The sequence below is a fragment of the Haliotis asinina genome, chromosome 5 (genome assembly GCF_037392515.1).
Source record: "Haliotis asinina isolate JCU_RB_2024 chromosome 5, JCU_Hal_asi_v2, whole genome shotgun sequence".
Classification (NCBI taxonomy): domain Eukaryota; kingdom Metazoa; phylum Mollusca; class Gastropoda; order Lepetellida; family Haliotidae; genus Haliotis; species Haliotis asinina.
The window spans coordinates 36,031,233-36,037,490 of record NC_090284.1 but is presented as its reverse complement, the minus strand read 5'-3'; positions in this window follow the sequence as shown (position 1 = coordinate 36,037,490).

Below are 6,258 nucleotides of genomic sequence, written 5' to 3'. Positions count from 1 at the left end.
TCACGTTGAATGTTACACTGCGTTACCACATTGTGCGCCCGTTGTTACAGACTTCTTTAGATTTTAGCCACAGTGTTGCTATATCCGGTCTGTTTCACCCGATCCTCCCCTTTAGTACATGTCTGGGAGGTGATGGTGGACGTCTGAAGCCTGCATACCCACCCTGCCCAAACCCACCCGACTCAAATGAAGTTGACATGCTATGATGGCCATGGTACCTTAGGAAGATATGTGAATAAATGGACAAAAAGATAAATAGTCCTAGTTAATCGGGAAACAATGTTTTATTCCAGCTTCATTATGATTAAACATGGGTCCTCTTTCTTATTGTCAAGGGTATCCTTTGACGCCGATCCATTACACTGAAATCGCATTTTTTCAGTACATTCTGTAACAGTTAAGATACACAGTTCTCTGTGATAGTCAAAGTACGAGAATACCTGCTTGCGTACGTTTCAGAGAGGGCAGACGAGGCTTCGCATTGACGTCAATACAGTGTGACGTAGTGCAAAAAAGTGTATTTATGGCCTGATAAAGTACTGTCGGCGCCATTGATATTTTAGCGATGCGTCTAAGAATGCGTACTAAGGCATGCTGAATATTACTTCATGTCAAAGCGACCAAAAAAATCATTTAAATAAGGACACTATTTTAATGATTAATATTTAAAATGTCGCTTCCATATTCTTCACAATTCTCCAATAACGGACTGTATTAGAATCAAACGGTGACGAAACTGAGCAGTTACTGACTACAAGGTCACGATGACTTTGCACCAACTAGGTCACACTGACCTAGAGCTGTTGTTTGTGTCAGTGTCAATGGTTCATTGATTTCAAATATTTCTCCTCAATTACGTTTAAGGTGTTGTTGAATCTTTAATCTCCTCAGCTTAATTAACCACCCTGCCTGGATGAAATGTTAAGAGTTTGTAAAGAAACATTAGCTTTCTGACACATCACAAGTCTACGTGAGAAACCTTGAACTTAATGGTCCTTATGAGACGCTCCCTGGCTACTGACAAGTCCGTGCCTATTGCCTAGCACACTATGTCTGTTACATGTTTATTTTACGATGTATCAAGACATTCTCCAGAATGTATGACTAATATGTATAATATTTTCTTTTCAGATCAAGCCCAAAATTTTGAAAAGCCATATTCCTCAACACTGAACCATTAATGTATTATTCCTTTGAAAAGATTTAGCTGACAAATTCAGTGTGGGGAAATGAGATAATAATTTGCGTAAAGCATGTGTATTGTCAGTAGTTGGCTTCACATAATACAGATTGTGCAAGCTATACACTCCACGAAGCGCCCATACGTTGCTGGTTGTGAATGATTAGATTATTTGTATGTGGAATGAAAGCAGTATTGATTTCTTCTGACACAAGTGACAGGTTTGGCGGCATGTTTCAATACACATTACCGCACACCATTACAGCATTCATGATCTAGGTCAGGGCTGTTGTACACAACACTGCTGTTACTGTGTTGTTTTCCTGGAAATAGTGTTTGATAGGGAGACGGTATTTACACCCGACTCCCTTGACGGTCAGACTGAAGCGAAACCTAACTAGTCGTGTGATTGTGGTGTGGTATATGTGTCTGTAGTGACTAGTACTATCAGTATAAGTTGAAGGGTTCCAGTACGTGCGTGCGTTGCGTGCGTGTGTCAGTAAACCATAAAGATACGAATTTTGGGGGTTCTTTTTCTGTATAAAAACTAATTGTAAAGTGAATCAGAAACAACTCCATGGACAAGGTGTTACCTTCTCCTATTATGTCATGATTAAATGGTTATGAGTTTGTAATTTCAAAAACCTATCCGCTGGCACTGTTTAACCCGATATAGTTAACTGTTTAACTGTACTATTCAATATCCTGTCTGTTGCTGTAATCAAAGTAACTCTCAAAACAAAGCAAAATAGCAAGAGTACCTGCTCATCTGACCAAATTACCCATTATCATTTCGGCAGATGGTCACAATGTGGTCAGTTGTTATCGGACTACGTCTGGTCTGACGACGTTGGTCGATATGGAAGATATCGGCCACTGGCTAAGGATCTTCATTCGGGACTCAAGGCCGTCTCGACCTTTTAAAGCCTTCGCTTTCTTTGTCGTAACTCAGTCGAATACCTGATGCAGTATCGATTAACGGATACATATTCACACATTATTGATTCCGTACATGTCATGAATAAGATGCCATTGGTGCAGCAATGGGCGTGCACCACCATCAATGTAGATGCTGCAACACCTGACTATTGTAGAGATGGTTTATGGGCCAGCTCTAGGCGATATGGAGATTAACACCTTCTACTGCTGATGACGCGGGGACGGAAGTAGGTGGTGAATATCTGGATTACAAGTGTCCCGTAACACGATGTCATAACACACATATAGTTAAAATAATGACATAATGACACATATCTTCTTGTTATTGATTAAACACAAAATTACCATATGATGTCATATAACATTAGGATGCAATATGTTTATTAAATAATCTACAGATGAAAATTCAGTTTTATTTATAAAAAAACAAACTTCAAACTATCCATAACTAATTTCATTCATACATCCTCAGCTGATGTTTCCTCGTGTTTAAGCTTTAACTGCACCTTTTAGTTCACACGAACGTAAGCATGCAGTCATCATTTCAGTGTGAGTGAGTGAGTTAGTTCAGTTTTACGCCACACTCAGAAATATCCCAGCTATATGGCGGCGGTCTGTAAATAATCGAGTCTGGACCAGACAATCCAGTGATCAACAACATGAGCGTCGATCTACGCAATTGGGAACTGATGACATGTGTCAACCAAGTCAGTGAACCTGACCACCCGATCCCGTTAGTCGCCTCTTACGACAAGCACAGTCACCTTTTATAGCAAGCATAGGTTGCTGAAGGCCTATTCTACCCCGGGACATTCACGGGTCTCATCATTTCACAACACACTATCAGAAAAAGAATTCTTGTAACATATACAAGATGTACAATGAAAATGTTCTTGTGAAATACACATATGATGATTTTACAGAAAAACGTTCTCCAGTAAAACAAATGGAAACTCATGTCTACGGTTTGTGAATTTAACCTCTGTTCCATAAGTTAAATTTCTTACAGGTGAGTTAGGACGAGTAAACGCACTAACAAACCAAAAAAAGGGAATGTTACAAGAGAAAAGAAAGGTGTTTCATTGTCTTCTGTCTTCTCTGCTCCATGTGTTTCAAAGCACTTGATTCACGCCAATTCCAATTCAGAGGAAGAAACACCCGGGTATCTCCAGCATAAATATCATTTTCATCAACCCATGCTTGTCTTAAAGGGGGACTAACGGATCGGGCGTGCAGGTTCCTTGACGTGGTTGATACATGTCATCGCATCCCATTTGCGTAAATTGATGTTCGTGATGTCAATCACTAGAGCGCTTGGTCCAAACTTGATTAACTTCAGCAATATAACTGTGTACGGGCCTTAGACAAAGACAACTATACATGTGTCACCTGAATTCGCTAATGTCAGAACACAGAACAGACTTGAACAAAATGCCAAATTCATTCTTATTATCAGCATGTCACTCTCTATGTAAGCTTAAGATTTGGGTGACGTGTATGTCTAAAACTAACAAAAGCAATATGGTCTGAAGATAACTGCCTGTATCGTTTCGGAGCTAGTCAAGTATTTACCTATAAATATGGTACAGGTCAAAAGAGGAACGTATAGTTTATCGTAGCGTCACTGTACTGTCAGCGGATCTCTAGTCATCCTACATCACATGCAGTTTAGCGGATGTGACAGACTATAACCTAATCCCGCCTTCATCAATGATATTCACAGAAAGAGCATTTCCTGTCATATCGGACGTTTCCGTAATGTGTGCTCAAGTGACTATGTTTGTAGGACGGGGCGGGGCGAATATTGAAACTCGTCTCTATTTTCGAATCACCAAGGGTGTATTTGATTCTTAAGACACTTTAATTCAATATTCATTTCTTCATAATATCCCATTGTCTTTCTACACACCGTGCCAAAGGTTCAGATTGAACATATCGTGTTGTCTCTGACAAACACATCGTAGTTTTTTTAACCTTTCTAAACCTTTGATTTGAATACCAGTAGCAAATCGTTTCAGATTAACATAGTGGTATAGGAGGGATAATAGAAATTTAACTTCCAGCAAACTGACGGGCGGACCATGGGCACCACGCAACGATATAATCTAACTTGAAACTGAATACATTGGCTGTCACATTCAATAAAATTGTTTCAAAATGTTTAAAGAATAACATTTCGGTTCATGTATTAATAAAGTGTTATTAACTGTTTCTGAAAAAAACTACACAGTCTGCATACACAGCCCCATGTTTATACTTTTCATCAGACTGTGCAATGTAACATGCTCTGTCATAATTTACACTGAAATTCTGAAATTCCAATTTGAAATCGTCGAGGTTAAGTGTTGTTCGTCCCGTCTCTGAATTTGGGGTGGTGTAAGGCCACTTACATTTTGAAATCGTGTACATACCTAGAAGTTGTCATTTCTAGTGAATGAGTCACATTTTATCAATGTTATCTATTACCTGCCCGAACCCTTCCTTTGCTTGTCGCAATCTATAGCTATTAAATTACAATGGTACTGAAGTGAACCGAACCACAAATAAAGAGTTTATACATTTCCATGAAACGGGATGTGCGACAAGTCCATGATCATCTCTGTCGTCAACTAACACAACTCGTGTTTTGACTGAGTGGGTGATGGTTGCAGTAACATCAGACTTTATTCATGTCGTCCCAAATCCTGTAGTGTATAGGTATACGATTAGCTCTTAATGACGATGAAATCACGCTGGATTTAGTTATACGATCTTGACCTTGCGGGCCTTAGGCTGGCTGGACACAGGCCTTTTGTATGAATAGGTACGAGACTGTGTAATGAAAATGGAGAAATATATGATATAAATTGCTCTCCTGCAAAACACGCATTACTGAATTATTGAAAATGAAGCGTAGGAGTTATGTTAGTTGTCAGTGAATTTACATGACATAATATGAACACAGATCAGATGCTGACAGCTAGTCATTGATACTGGGGACACACGTATAGTGCCTTTTTCTCTTAAACAATAAACCCATCTATACGTGGAATCTGTCTGTCGGTCTATGAGTTATCTACCCACCTATCTACCTGCGCGTGCGAGCTTGTGTGTGTGTATGCGTGCGTGAGTGCGTGAGTGCGTGAGTGCGTGAGTGCATTCGTGAATGCGTGTATGTTTTTTGTCCGCTCGTCCGGATCAGATAATAGCGATTATTATGTCTGGATTAGGTCGCTCCGACCTATTATATATAACCCACCAAATATATAAAGTCCCTTTTCGACATAATTCAAAGACGAACGAGACATTCGGAGCAGACATAAATATTATAAAGGCCTTCGAAGGTATAATGCTATCTACTGAAGAAACACTCACTCGCAGATCGGTCTTGCTCATATAAGTACAAACACCATGTCCAGGGTACATGAAAGGCTTCTTTTTGTCTTTTGATTTCAGTCTTAATCGATGTATGTGATCAGGGCTAGCCTAACCCATAAGATGCATTCAGTTGATCCAATACAAAGGAAAGGTCACAGTGCATGAAATATTCACGCGGGAAGACGACAGCCGAGACAATGCCTACGGCAACGTTTACACTTCATCAGTATGCTTGGGGTGTCATGTCGTCACACCTGGTGCTCCAAGAGTCTGCTAAGTGCCTGAAAGGCTCCATTGTTTAAACCTACATATTCTATTAAAGAGGCAATATGAGGTGGCAATAGCAGACATGGTGTATGGACTATACAGTCATCATACTGTTATGATGCATAGCTTCATAAAAATGTGTAACACATATAATTACCGTGGTCACATTTTTGCCAACCATGCAACTAGGGGCAGTGAACACCAAACGCAAAGAGACTATATATGCCAATTATAAAGAGGTCAAATGAAACCTATTATATATCTCTGATTACAGTTCCTTAGCGAAGTATAGATTCTGGCATTTATGTTGGAGTTGATGGCCATCAGGGATTTGTACCCGCACCCTGACAGTCAGGCACCTTATTGCCAGTACACGAGGTCGGCCGCCTAACCCACGAAGTCAGCCGCCTAACCCGCTCAGCCAACACGATTTCCACTAAGAGAGTATTCTATACTTAAGTGTAATCCCAAATATCACCTATGTTAAAATGCATTAGATTATATTTCAGTCCAAT